Below are 15,012 nucleotides of genomic sequence, written 5' to 3'. Positions count from 1 at the left end.
TGTGCTCATATTCAGCATTTAGCACCGAATATGGACAGTTATTGAAGTTATTTTGAGTTTAATAACTAATAATGTGTATAAAATGTTTATATTTTATAAATGTTTGTAATTCATATAGGCTGTTTGCAAAGTAGATAGATCACTTTCATTGGTTATCAATTTGTCTCATAGCAAGGCTATTTATGGACTTCTTTTACCACTAGATGGCAGTACTTTCATTTGGCTTCTGCATCAAAAAGTTGCTTAAAGTTCTTTCTTTCTTTCTTTCTTGATGAAAAGAAACATGCTGTTAATTATAACCATTAATCAGGCAGTTCCAGATCAAATGTATTGTCAGTCTCTTCACAGTTTCTCACTTTCAGAGAGCCGATGAGATAATGTCCTGAGAGACGCTCTGAGATGATCAGACTAGTATTGGCCTGATGCTTTTTGTCTTGCTGATGGCGGTTTAGATCATTTCCTATCCCGAGTTTCCCATGAGCGCAGTGAGACAGTCCAGGCCTCTGATACTCCTCTGTTTAAAGGAAATGACAGCCTGAAGGTTCAGTAATGGGTAATCTATGCGTCCAGCACTGCAGATGGATCAGCTGTTTGCGTGCATTGAGTCAGTTCTGTCGTCATTTGCTGCAACTCCCTCCTCTGTACCTCTTTAGGGATCATATAGTTGTTACTCCAGCAGGAATTTCAGAAATTCTGTACTCATGCTGCTTATGTAACAGAGCCGCTCCCCACCAAACATACAAATAGGGTGCTAGCGGAGGATCTGAGGGTGAGTAATAAAGTTGAACTGATGTCTTACATGTGTGGAATAGGAAATAAAAGAACTTCCAGATGGAGCCCAACGTCATCGGCTGTCCAAATGTGTGTTGCAATCCAGTGGTTTTGATCAAATTTTCCACAGTTGCATTATTAAAACTCACAATTTTAATGATTTAATTAGTTTGTCAAATATTTTCACATATGAAAAGAAAAGTTCAACAAAAAAGCCATCCGAGATATAAATTAGTTTGTTTCTTCATCAGAACAGATTTTGAGAAATTAATGTGAATGGGTCTGACTTGGATTAGATTATTTGTGAATTATTATGTTTTTATCAGCTGTTTGGACGCTCATTCTGACGACATGTGATGTAATGCTAAATTCTTCAATATTCTAAGCAATATTCAGAAATCGCACTTAAACCGTATGTATTTATGTGTTAGCTGCTTGTGCAATTCCTTTGAGCTCTCAACTAACCGAACTGAACTGAAGGCACACAGATCTGTGGCACAATTCATGTAGCCCCACCTTGACCTAAATTACAAAGCTGCGTTGTACAAATTTATATAACATAGCCACAAAAAATAATCATGGCTTTAGATAATTTTTGTTTTATTTTTGTTTTCTCATCATGATTTATGATTCAAAGAAGGCTTTTTTGGTATGACAAATGCAGACAATGTTCATTGAGGGATTCTGAAACCTGTAGGAAGGAAAGCAGCTTCTGTACTTGTTCAATGCAGTCCAACAAAACCATGCCACGCTTTGATTTCTCAGTGTGTCAGCCAAAAATGGCAGCAATTCATGGAACCCACAGGGCTTTTCATGCTGATTCTGAGCCCTGTCTCACTTACTGTATATTTTGAGGAGAAGCTTTGGCCTAAACTTGCGTCTCCTATGTTTACACCTTCTTTATTGAGCTCCTTGGATTAAATCCACTTTATTTAAAAGCATTCTTCAACCACATTCGTAAGCATATAGCCTATACCAGGGTTCCTCAAATCTTGCCCTTGCCCTGCGCTGCAAAGTTTAGCTCCAACCTTAATCAAACTCACCTATCTGTGATTTTCTATTGATCCTGAAGACACTGATTGGCATGCTCAGGTGTGTTTGATTAGGGTTAGAGCTAAACTCCACAGGAAAGTGGATCCCAGGCCTATACTAAGCATTCCTCAGTCATAAAAAATAGAAGTATATTTTTGTGTAAAGAAAATGAACTCTTCTTCTTTCTTCTTCTTTTATAAGGTTATATGATAATAATGCTGACAGTGGTGCTGCAAGGGATCAGCCAATTATTGTTTGAACTATTTATTTATTTAAGGGTAAACAAAATGTAATATTTTAACTTCTGCTGAAACTGAAATTGGGTAAATATTAGTGGTGGGCATAGATTAATTTTTTTAATCTAGATTAATCTCACTGTAATCTTGGAATTAATCTAGATTAAAATGGCTCATTTGAATTCTGCCAAGTAGATCAGAATAAGTTTACTACTAGTAGTAAACAACTAGCAGTCATCAAGAATTTAATATTGATAATAACATCGAAGACATTGTATGATTATTCCTTAAAGATAAGGTTTTAATAGTTTTAGTAGTAGTAGCCTGTTACGTTCTGCCCAATATCTTCAAGTGAAACCGAACTTTTATTTTGACGGGTTGCCGTGAGGATAGTTTTTCTCAAATGAAACGCTCGAATGCTCATGAAGTATTTATGTCCTTAGTGAGACGACAGACGTTAATATCGCCGCAAGCGTCACGCGGGCTTCTGTATGAGTAGTGAACAAACCCGTGCGTCTGCGCCATACATTAACACAGAGACACACAGAAGTCATATTTAAATAGACGTTTTGCGGCTTAATATTTACAAATAGGAGTGGGAGTGTGCTCACTTGTGTGTGCGCTTACGTTTGTTTGTTTGTGTGTGTGTGTGTGTGTGTGCGAACCGGGGCGGAACTCCGCTGTGCGCGCGATACAGAGAGCGCGACCATGTAGAGACAGAAATGACTTGCCGATTTCCATTGGGAAGCTTCTTAAAAATAAATTTTCCCTGAAGCAAACCCGGCGGCTTCATAGCTGCATCCATGTTAGCACGCATACACACAGGTTCGAAGACTCGTTCTCGCCCCCTACAGTGCAATTCGGCAAGGTATACATCCGCGCTAAAATATCAAGGTGAAAGTCATCATAGCTTGCGTAGTATAGACCCAGCTCCCAACCCAACTTTGAGAATAGATTAACGGCGATATTTTTTTTATCGCCCTATAAGAGTCTCACGTTAACGCAGCACGTTAACGCCGATAACGGCCCACCACTAGTAAATATTTAATTCTCCCTCTTGCATCTTCATCAAATTTTGTCTCAGAAAGGAGGCGTAGGTTCATATACCACTTTTGACTTAATATATTCTAATTTTAATATAATAAACTAATATAAGATTAATATAATCATTTTACTTTTTTAATTAATATAATAATTTAGCATAATACCATTATTATGTCTATTACACACTGCAAAAAAAAAGAAAAAAGTTGAGTCAACTTAAAATTTGAAGGCAAACAGCTTCAGCAGATTTTTGAGTTTGCTCAACTTATTTTTGTGGGAGATTCTCAAATTTTTGTTGTATAAACTCAAAAATCTGCTGAAGCTGGTTGCCTTAAAATTTTAAGTTGGCTCCACCTTTTTTTTTTTTTTAAAGTGCATTCTCACCAGGGATGCATTAAGGCTATTTGACCAAACATATAGTCAAAAAAAATGTATAAATAAGAATAAAAAAAAAAACACACAGTGAAATATTATTACAATTTAAAATAAGTATTTTCTATTTTAATGTATTTTAAAATAAAATCTTATTCCTGTGATGACATTTTCAGTGTCACGTGATCCTTCAGAAATCATTCTATTCTATTCTATTTACTTTAACGCATACTTGCTGAATATTTATTTTTAAATAAAATAAAAATAAAATAAAATACAAATCTTACAGAAAATCTTGATATTAAGTAAATTACATTAAATTAATCACTTATTATTATAATTAATGTTAATTACAATAAAATTTCACTTGGTAAAATAAATGACTGTATATCAATAATTTGATTATTGTACTTGCTTTGGGGTGTAAGTGTCATAACAAGGTATGTAAATTCCACAGTTACTAGAACGGTTAGTACTGTTATTATGTTATTATGTAGGCCAGAAGTGAAATGTTAAATGAATTTTCATACAGTGTGTAATAGGGGGTCCTCGGCCTAAATAAGTTGTAAACCCATGCCTTAGTATTCATTTGGATGTCTGTGCAGCTGCACAGACTCTCTGCCCTTTATAGTTTCTCTTTGCTCGTTAATATGACACTAGCATCTGGCCTTGGTTTCGTTACAACATGTACTTTGCCAGAATCAAACTTCTTATTGGAGCAGGACACATGTACCACAGAGAGATGACTAGTGTTTTAACAGCCTAGTCTACAGATATGCAAATATACAAATGAAGTCAAGCTACAAAAAGGTTATTCTGGTAATATGTAATGTGTACTTTTTTTTTTTTTTTTGCATTAGAAGCCTCACATATAGACTAGGTTGTTATTAGTTTGGTTGTTGCAGTAGTAATGAGATAAAAGTAAGCAAGGAAATTATATCACAGAAGATAAAAGCCTTCCTGAACCTCACTAACTCTGTAAATCTGTTGGGGGCTTGTTTATCTTCTGATGTGACAGAAACATTATTTGTTTAGTGTGCTTATTAATCGTCCTTAAGTATTTTATGTTGTGTGCAGCTGAAAGAACTAACTGCATTAAATATACTTTTTTTGAATTTATTGAATATTTTGCTGGGATTTAGGCAAACAGTTTCAGAGGAACAGCTACTGAAGGAAAAAAATAAACATCTACACTATGAGAAACACCAGGGCATGACTGTGGTGTCCAAACCAGCAGCTGGTTTCCTGTGGTTTCAGGTAAAGCCCTCCATCTTGTTCTTCTTGCTTTGCCAATCTTCCTTTAGTCAAGGACTGTGCTGCACTATCTGATATCTGTCTTTTATTAGATTGTCCTTTGTATTTTCCCCTGTGGTTAAAATTTTTTCCCTGGTCAAACAGTATGCGTTCCCAGATCTAACATTTCTGGTGGTAATTTTATGACAACAAAACAGACATTGTTTTAATGACTCTGAAATAACCCTGCCAAAAGGAAAAACAGATTTGATATGGTGCCATTAACTGATTACAGACATCCTCAGAGTTTGATTGTAGTTTGCTTTCCCAGGCAGCACTCTTTCCTTTAGATTAAACCCTGGAAATCTATTTTATAATAAATTCTGTATCTGAAAATAAAAAAGGTATAATTGTTTAAGGTATAACTTTTTATTTCACAATTCTTAGTATATATCTCACAATTTAGATGTATCTATATATATTTATATCCTGAGTGGCCTCAAAACCTTAATGACTTGGAGAGGATCTGTAAAGAGGAGTGGGACAAAATCCCTCCTGAGATGTGTGCAAACCTGGTGGCCAACTACAAGAAACGTCTGACCTCTGTGATTGCCAACAAGGGTTTTGCCACCTAAGTACTAAGTCATGTTTTGCGAAGGGGTCAAATACTTATTTGACTCATAAAAATGCGAATCAATTTATAACTTTTTTGAAATGCATTTTTCTGTATTTTTTGTTGTTGTTGTTATTCTGTCTCTCACTGTTAAAATAATCTATCTATCCACACATACACGCAGTGCCTTGCAGAAGTATTCATACCCCCTAATTTTTTTATGTTGCTGCCTTATGTTAAACTGCTTTAAATTACTTTTTTCACATCAATCTACAAAAAACAAACAAATAAAAAAAATCTTTATTTAATTTATAAAAAATTGCTTGTAGATGTTACTACACTTCGAGTGAAGTTAACCTGTGCAAAATTCATTTAAATGGGTATGAGTTGGAAAGGCGCACAAATCTCAATAAAAGGTTCACATCTCTGAAAATGCATATCAGGGCAAAAACCAAGCCCTGAGGTCAAAAGAACCGCCTGTGCTCAAGAGACAGGATTGCATCAAGCCACAAATCTGGGGACGAGTTCAAAAACAAATTCAGCATGCAGCCTCCATTATCCTTAATGGAAGAAGTTTGGAACAACTAGGGCTCTTCCTAGAGCTGGCCTCCTGGCCAAACTGAGCAATTGATGGAGAAGGGCTTTGGTTAGAGTGGTGACCAAGAAGCTGATGGTCAATCCAGATGAGCTCCATACTCGTATATGGAGATAGGAGAAACTTACAGAAGGACAAACATCACTGCAACACTCCACCGTTCTGGGATTTATGGTGTTGTGGCCAGATTCAGTCCTCTCCTCACTCAGTGAAGACACATGAAAACACACTTGAAATTTGTGAAAAAGCACCAAAAGGACCCTCAGACTGTGAGAAACAAGATTCTCTGGTCTGATGAACCTCATTTCCAAGCATGGAGGAAACCAGCTCTGCTTATCACCTGCAGGAGCATCCCAACAGTACACTGTAAAAAAAAAAAAAAAAAACTTAAGTTTAAGGCAACCAGCTTCAGCAGATTTTTGAGTTTTCTCAACTTATTTTTGTAGGAGATTTTTAGTTCTCTCAACTTTTAAGTTTTAAAAGTTTTTTGTTGTTTTAAGTTTATACAACAAAAAGTTGAGAGAACTCAAAAATCTCCTAAAGAAATAAGTTGAGAAAACTCAAAATCTGCTGGAGCTGGTTGCCTTAAACTTTTAAGTTTCCTCAACTGTTTTTTTTTTGTTTGTTTGTTTTTTTTTTTTTTACAGTGTAAAGTGTGTAGGTAGCAGCCTCGTGCTATGGTAGTGTTTTTCAGCTGCTGGGACTGGGAGACTCGTAAGAGTAGAAGGAAACCTCAATGCACCAAAATATTATAGCCTTAATGAAAACCCAGTCCAGAGCATTCAGAACCTCAGACTGGGCAGAAGGTTCACCTTCCAACAGGACAATGACCCTCAGCACACAGCAGGAGTGGCTTATAGTCAACTCTGTGAATGTCCTTGAGTGGCCCAGCCAGGTCCTGGGCTTGAACTCATCAAACATTTCTGGAGAAACCTGAAAATGTCCGTCGGCCCACATCCAAGCTGACAGAGCTTGAGAGGTGAAGATTTGAGGAGAAAAATGGCAGATAATTGCCAAATGCAGATGTTCAAAGCTTGTCGCATCACATCCCAAAAGACTTGAGGCTGTAAAGGTGCTTTAAGTACTGATTTAAGGGTATGAATACTTATGAAATGTACTGATTACTGTTTTTATTTGTAATAAATTTGCAAAGTTGTTGATGTGGGGGAAAAAAGTAAGTTAAAGCAGTTAACTAACATACGGCTGCAACATAAAATGTGAAAAAAAAAATATATATATATATATATATTTTTTTTTTTTTTCGCAAGGCACTGTAGTGGTTCTTTTAAGTGGTTGTCCTGGTCCTTGATTCAATCTGAAGGAAATGGATTATTCAGACCGCTACACTAATGCTGATTTTGTAAACACTGGCATGAATGTGTTCACTTTAAGGCTTGTGAGAATACACATTTGCTGCAATTTGATTAACCTCAAGCGTACAGCCACACTCCTGACCTGTGTATTGCTTTTGAAAGCTGACACTGAGAGTAGAAACAATGTATAATTCAGCTCCTCGACCTTGTTTATTTTTGTGAGAATACTCAGGGCTCATTGTCTATAATTGGTCAATTTATTTGCTGACAGACCTTTAGCTGGCAGGGGCAATTTTCTTCTTCTTCAAAAAAAGGAACTTGAGGACATCTACCTGAAATAACCTTTTACTGCATAAATCCAATTACAAATTGATCTTTTGTGCATAAAACTTGAAAACAAGCACTTTGTGGCAGTTTAGTTTAAAGTGATTTTATGAGTTATAATGCCACATAAGTGCACTTTTCTCCAAATACTTTTAAGATGAGAGCAACAATATTCTTGTTTGTACATCATCAGAGTATTTAACATGGCCTGAGGGTGATTATGTTGTGTTCATTCTGACAGAGGATTTCATGCATCATAAATCAAGGACAAGACGAGGATGCCATCCTGAGGAGGTGCTGGCACACATAGAGAAGACTGAACTGATATAAACAGTGAGCGATCTGTTTTGCATGCTAGTGCTGCTTTTCCTGTGACTTGAACAATTTTGCTTTAGGCTAAAGTTAACTCAAAGTGTAACTCTGAACATTGTGAATCCCTGTCAGTGCTGTCCTAGCCCACATGTCCTTGTGTGCCGGCCTAGACATGTAGACTCACACCTGTTTCTTTATCAAGATTCAAGGGACGATTCACTGACTGCGTTCGAAAGCTGGGAAATGCTGCCTTCACAGGTGGTATATGTTGGTAGATAGGGAAGCGTTACATCCTGTCTACTAAGATGCCTTGTGTTGTTGGTTTCTCAAGGCAGTATAGATCTTTCACTGCCTATGATATTCCATACCCTGTGTGTACAGTTCGGCAGTTTGGGAGAAAAAAAATAAAATAGCATCTGAAGGAGTTTAATGTGAACTTTTTCAGATTTATCAACTTATGACTACATTGCTACACTCTCAAAAAAAGGTACCTACGCTGTTACTGGGGTGGTACCCTTTCTAAACATAATATGCACAAATATGTGCCTTTAAGGTACTTAACTGCACTCTTTAGGGTTAAATTAGATTCAAAGGTGTACCTTTTTGAAAGAGTACCATCCCAGTGGGGCTACCAGGCTTGGTTATCTCTAAATCTGGCTACAAATTTTGCAATCTTTAGCAAATCTTCAGCAAAATGTTGTGATGCATACGTTTATTGTACCATTTTAAATTAATTTAAATAAAAAAAATGTTCAGTATATTTTAATTGATGATATCTATTTATGAAAATTATGACTTATATTATACAATCCTTTGTATGGTTTGGCAGATTTGTGCAAATAAATAATGAAATGGCACCTGATGGAGCTTTAAATAGGAGTAAATTTAATGTTTTTTTAATTTATTTTTAATTTTTTTATTTATAAACTTAAGACTCCATTTCTACTGAGAAATAAGCTTATCTATATCTTGTGTTTTTAGATTAGGTATGCATGATATTACTTTACCGTAGTGGTTATTGACCAATATTATTTTTCATTGATAATAGCTTTTTTTTTTAATTGTCCATGGTCATTTACCCAACTTTTACAAATTACTATTTTCTTTATCTAATGCTCAGTTCAATTTAATCTTTAAAAAATATTTTTTTTACATATGACTCTGGTAAAAGTAATCTTTAGCAAATCTTAAAATTAATACTCTATTTTTCATACTGAGCATTATTGTTGTGATGCCTAAATTTACTTGTACGATTTAAAATGATTAATTGTAATTTTTAATCCTTTATTGTATTTTTGGTTATATTTATCTGTATCAGACAGAATTTTAATATCTGTGCATCCCTACTTTAGGTCTTTGAGCATGTTTGATGCTTGTTTGAAACCAGTTCCTTGGAGGAACCTTCATGCACAAATGCTGCCTGTTTAGTCATTGACTGTCTGGGTAGCGAGGCAGCTGGCTGCTTTTTTGGATGCAGCCTTATACTCAAATCTCAATACCTCTGAAAAAGTCTGTTTTTGGCTAAACGGCTAGTCATGAATTAGACATTTCCATCTGTTCTGAAAGTTTTACCATGGCAATATTCTGTAAGATTCACGAAGTCACTGTTTTGTTTCGTTAAAGAGTTTAGTATCATGGGGTTCTGGCAACTAAATCAAAGCTCTGCCAATTAAAGCTTGGCATCTCTGACTTCTCCCTGCAGCTGTGAGCATGTCCTGTCTGTGTATTAAAGGTCAGTCCGCAGTGGGCCAGCTGGCCGGTGTGTCAGCCTGCATCGTGAAAACCTTCTTTGTAGTGAGCGGCGGAGACAGTGGGGCCTCAGAGGCCGCAGCACTACCTGCACCTCTGTGTTAGAGTGGAGGCGTGTCATTACACCCAGATGGCTGCTGCTTCCTGCACTGCGCTAAACAGCTCTGTGTTTCACTGCTTATTTGTCCCTATCTACCTTTCTTCTCTTTCTCTCTATCGCTGCATCTCATTTTCACTTTTTCACTCTCTACTATACACAAACACGCATATCCATTACAGCTGCTTGAAAATAGTGTAGTCCTTGTTGCGTCACAAACAGAACTGATACAGTATATTAAACTTTCATGCTATTTTCTGAAGAATGTTACTTTAGTCCAAATTAAATTTGTTTAAAGCTGAAGTGAATTTCTGAACTAAATGAACCCTCTGGTGGTCAAATATGATTATTATTATTATTATTATATATTTTTTTTAAATTTAATTTCAATAAAATGAATTTATTATATTTTAATTTGATGTTTTTTATTTAATATTTTGCATTTTTAGGGGAATTTAAGGTACTAAATGATATTTATGGAACAGTTATGCTCCATTTAATACCTGTTAACCACTTTTTTGAACACTTTTTTCAACTTAACTATCGTAAATTTTGAAGTCAATAATATTTTGTTTGGGTGCGGTACCAAACATTTATTCTAGATGAAATTCACTTCCCCTTCATTTCCAATAAGATCATTTTTGACCGTACAACAGAACAAGTGTGACAATGTTTTTCTAGGACCATTTAACCTTTTTGAATCATGTTCATGAAATTTATTTTGTGTTCACAAAGCAAGTGCCAAAACCTTTATCAAGTTTTGCACCATTCCAATGAGGTAAAAAAAAAAAAGTAAAACGTAATAAAACAACAAAGAGGTTTATTTCTTAGACACTTATTATAGTATTCTATTGGTCAGACAAACAGATAGTCCCGCCCCCCAAACTCACGCCGTTGATTAAACCAATGTTGCTGTGTTGGGCTGTTCATACTTTGCTTTATGCTGCCTTCTGGTCTCCTTTAGATAAATTCTAGGAAGTAATCATCTACACTTGGTACAAAATGGTGCAAAAGCTGTCACTGGGGCAGTTCTTTTTCAAAATGTGCATCTTTATACCTTATTTACACCTACAGGGTGTTTATTAATACCTTAAAGGTGCGTATTAGTACACTGTAAAAAGTGACTTAACCAAAAAATTGAGGAAACACATGAAAGACACATGAAAGACACATGAAAACCCAAATGGTACATTTTAGCACTGGCCCCAGAGACAGCTTTTGTACCCTTTTATTTTGAGAGTGGAACTGTTTGCAATTCAGAGTAAACATTTATGTCATAGGGTGCAACTGTATAGGTAAACTTAAAGTACTAACAGCGTAGAAGTGTTGTTACCCATTTTCTATATGTTTAGATCAGGGCTGTAACCACCATAAACAATTTGTCCCAAACCATTGACCGCTCTTCATAACTTAACTTCTGTCTTCCATTTCTCATCTGTTAGTACATTCTGTTAATACAACGTTGTGCAATCGTATTGTGTTTCAGTAATCCCAGATAGTATCCATGTGCTCTTGTAACTTGTAAAATCAGGCCATTTAAGAGTACAAGTCTTGTCTTGTGTTCTGAGAAGTATTAGCTCATTGTGTTGTAAGTCATTTATGGGCTTGCTGTGGCTTGGCTGTACACAGATAAAGGAGGTGATTACAATGTGCGAGGAACGCTAGATGAGGCCCTGTACACTACAGGGTAAATATTTGTCTCAAAGTTCATGATTGTTGTGAAATTATCACGTTCCACCTGAGTCTGTGCAACAACTTTGCACTGCAAACAATGCTGCACTTCTTGTTACTTCAAAGACTTAAGGGACGGTCAAACCTTTTAAACATAAATTCAACAATAATTCAAAATGTAAAACTATACACTCTACTTCACTTTTCTGCAATGGAGCAAACCTGCAGCTTTACAAACCATAGTTTACATAAAATTCAAATTAAATTCACCATAGCCTGTGTGACTTTGAATTTGTAGGGGTGAATTATGTTAATTATGCCAATGAGAACAATGTAGACACTTATGTTTTATATATTTAAACTGTAAAGGCATCTTAAGAGAAGCCTCGAGTCAGATGACTGTTCATTTAAATGTTTGCCATCATGTCTCTGCGGAGGTTTCCATGGTAATCTAATGGCCATTCCATCTCTAAAAAGTCACCTGACAGAGAGAGAAAGCAGCATGCACAGAACAAACATTCATTCATTATGTCATAGCCATGCATAAAATTCAACCTATTACTGATTATTATTCTTTTTTCATGGGGGAAAAGGCTTTTATATAAAAAGGAGACTGCACCTTAGAGGATTGCAAACAGATAGTTCTGTAAGTTTATACTTGCAAGTGTATACTTAGTATTTGCAATATATCGCAGAACTTATGTGAGTGGTTTTTAAAAAAGGTTATTAATGACTGGTGGAACTCTGTGAAATGCATTAATGACTTCTGTGTTGACAGGATATGACAGTGTATCTGTTGGGATCTGTGTCCAATTCTGTATGGCATGAGAGATGGACAGACGAAGGCATACAAAACATGGTGGTTGCTTTTTTCTGAATGAATATTAAATTATAAATAAATTCAAAAAGTTTAAATATATTACCTACTTCCCACAGCACTGCAAGCCATGCAGCTTTGAAGTTGTATTGTTTGTACAGAGCCATGAGGTCAATCTGTGAGCTGTTTTGGGGCACCATTGACGTCTATAGTAGGAAACAAAAATACTATGGAAGTCAGTGGTGCCCCAGAACTGCTCTGTTTCCCACGTTCTTCAGAATATCTTCCTTTGTGTTCAGCAGAACAAAGACATTCATACAGGTTTGGAACTGCTTGAGGTTGAGTAAATGATGACAGAATTTTAATTTTTTGGGTGAACTATCCCTTTAAGTTAAGTTGTTTCTAAGTATTAAAGGTCCCATGACATGCTGCTTTTTGGATGCTTTTATATAGGCCTAAGTGGTCCCTAGTACTGTATCTGATGTCTCTTTCTCGAAATTCAGCCTTGGTGCAGAATTTCAGCCACTATGAGCCAGTCCCACAATGAGCTTTCCTTAGGACGTGCCATTTCTGTCTGTAGCTTTAAATGCTAATGAGGAGGAGAGAGGCGGGGCAAGGTGGAGGGTGGGTGTGTGGCCTTAACCAGCTTGCACTACCATGCGCTAATGTTGACAGTGGATGTATCGCAATGGCTTGTAGACACGCAGTCCTTCAAGCTTTTTAGTTTGCCCCAGAATCTGATCCGGATGGAGAAGCACCGGATGAAGAAGTTTCAACTCAGCAGCTACAGCAGGATGTCTCCGAATGGTTAGTTTAAAATATTGGGTCTGGATACAGTACTTTAGTTGGTTTGTTTATGTATGCTATTACAGTTATTATCATGTAGCTAATGCTAGCCATAGGCTCGGATGAAGGAACTAAAAAAATACTTCGGTGTTCATTTGTACATTCAAACACTGAGCAACTGCCATGCTTCGCTCGTTTGCAAACCATGATGTCTAAAAAATATTGCGCTCGCCTCGCACAGTAGTAGCTCATTTTCTCATGGGCGGGCAAAGCAGAGAAAGGGGAGGTAACCTTTCCCCGTATGACGACATAAAGGGATCCGAGCTTTCATTTTCTCAAAGGCGTAGCAGGATACCCAGGGCTCGGTTTACACCTATCGTCATTTCTAGCCACTGGGGGACCATAGGCAGGCAAGGGGAACTCATATTAATGTTAAAAAACCTCACAAAGTGAAATTTTCATGCCATGGGACCTTTAAATTACTAAAATATATATATATAAATAGAAAAAAAATAAAACATCAAATTATTAAAACAAATCAAAATTAAAATGAAAACTGAAAAAAATAAAGATATAATCTAATTCAGAGTATTAGTAAAAACTCTAATGGTATATAATATAACACTGAAATAGTGGTGTAGCAGTTGTTTTTTACAGAAAACCAATAGTGGGAAACTTCTATCCAAATAAAGTCTGTTGGCCTGCTATCTCAGGCTGAGAGTAGAAAAAGGTGAAACTTATTTGCATGTCCTTCTGTTTCTGTAAATGGAACACAAAAGCTAGTATGATTGTGATGATTATTACTCTTGTCTTGTTGGATGCCCTGAAACTGTGCTTGGAATAGTTCACTCAAAAATAAAAATTGACTGAAGATTTACATGCCCTCAGGTCATCCAAGATGTAGATGATTTTGTTTTTGCTGATAAAAACATCACAATAATCCACAAGTAATCATCATGACTCCAGTCCATCCATTAAGGTTTTGTGTGTTTGAAAAAAAAAAAAAAAAAATTTTTTTTATATATATATATATATATATATATATATATATATATATATATACATATGAATATATATAATTTTTATTATATATATTTCATATAATAAGACACAGAATAATTAAACCGAAACTACATTCAAGATCACATTCCAGAGAATGTCTTTTGCTCACCACCTGTAACTAATAAGATCCTCAAGCCCCCTCTTTTGAAGGAATTTGGTTATATTTATAGCAAGGATATATTGAGGCCTGTTTTTTTTTCAGGTCCAGTTGGTGACATGCAATGTGAAATACAGTCAGTCTGGTGTGTGAAATGCAATGGCACCGGTGCTCCACAATTAAGCTTCACTAGAGCCTCTCAGCAGGGGTCTGGAATGTGCACTGCAGCTCCACGGTACAGCGTGTCCTCAGTGCTGTGTGAGAACGTGTGGCGGCCGGGCAGACATGCGTCTTTGCTCCTTCTTGCGTCTCAAGTGAGTTGTGCTCATTGACAGCTGTTGCTTTGATGACAGGCGTGGCTGTTCGCTACAGAGACATCCAAGAAGCTCTCAAAGCCCTCTGTGGACACAGATGTAAGCGTGTTCATGGAGTATTATATCGATTAAATGCCACAAGCAAGGATAAGACAATCAGCTTAGAAGATAATAAAATAATGTGATTTGATATACATGTGTAGTCTGTGGGTACCATATCAGTTTTCGGATATCTCGGTGTCTTTAGTATTGTTTTTTTGTTTGTGCATACTCATCTCTCCTGTTTTTTGCATTTAGATTATCTTTGCTATCATCTACCACTCACTTAAAGGTAATCTTTAAAAACACAAATGATTTAGTAACACTGTTAAACCTAATCTTTAATAAATCTCAAAAAGAATATCAATTTCTCATGTTGCATTGTAGTTTAAATTCACTTTCACATTTTAAACAAGTGAATTTTATGGTAATTATTATTATTTTTTATTTTAAAATACTTTTGACAAAATACAATAATAATACTAATAATAATAAAATACATTTATTTATTAGTTATCAGCCTAAAATTAATTTT

General features: G+C 36.0%; 1 protein-coding gene across 3 annotated transcripts in view; it reads left to right on the top strand.

Moving 5' to 3' along the window:
- The window catches only part of sema4ba (sema domain, immunoglobulin domain (Ig), transmembrane domain (TM) and short cytoplasmic domain, (semaphorin) 4Ba), a 138,333-nt gene that overhangs the window by 888 nt on the left and 122,433 nt on the right, over positions 1 to 15,012 (top strand). For 2 of the 3 annotated variants that reach the window (XM_058751467.1, XM_058751468.1), the window contains exons 2-3: positions 4,598 to 4,712; positions 7,775 to 7,866. The gene's annotated coding sequence lies outside the window, so the exon portion shown is untranslated. Of the gene's footprint in view, positions 1 to 572; positions 770 to 4,597; positions 4,713 to 7,774; positions 7,867 to 15,012 lie in introns of those variants that run through there. The other variant, XM_058751469.1, reaches the window with a different exon arrangement.

This window comes from Onychostoma macrolepis, chromosome 18, assembly GCF_012432095.1.
Source record: "Onychostoma macrolepis isolate SWU-2019 chromosome 18, ASM1243209v1, whole genome shotgun sequence".
Classification (NCBI taxonomy): Eukaryota; Metazoa; Chordata; class Actinopteri; order Cypriniformes; family Cyprinidae; genus Onychostoma; species Onychostoma macrolepis.
This window is presented reverse-complemented; position numbering and strand designations above follow the sequence as displayed.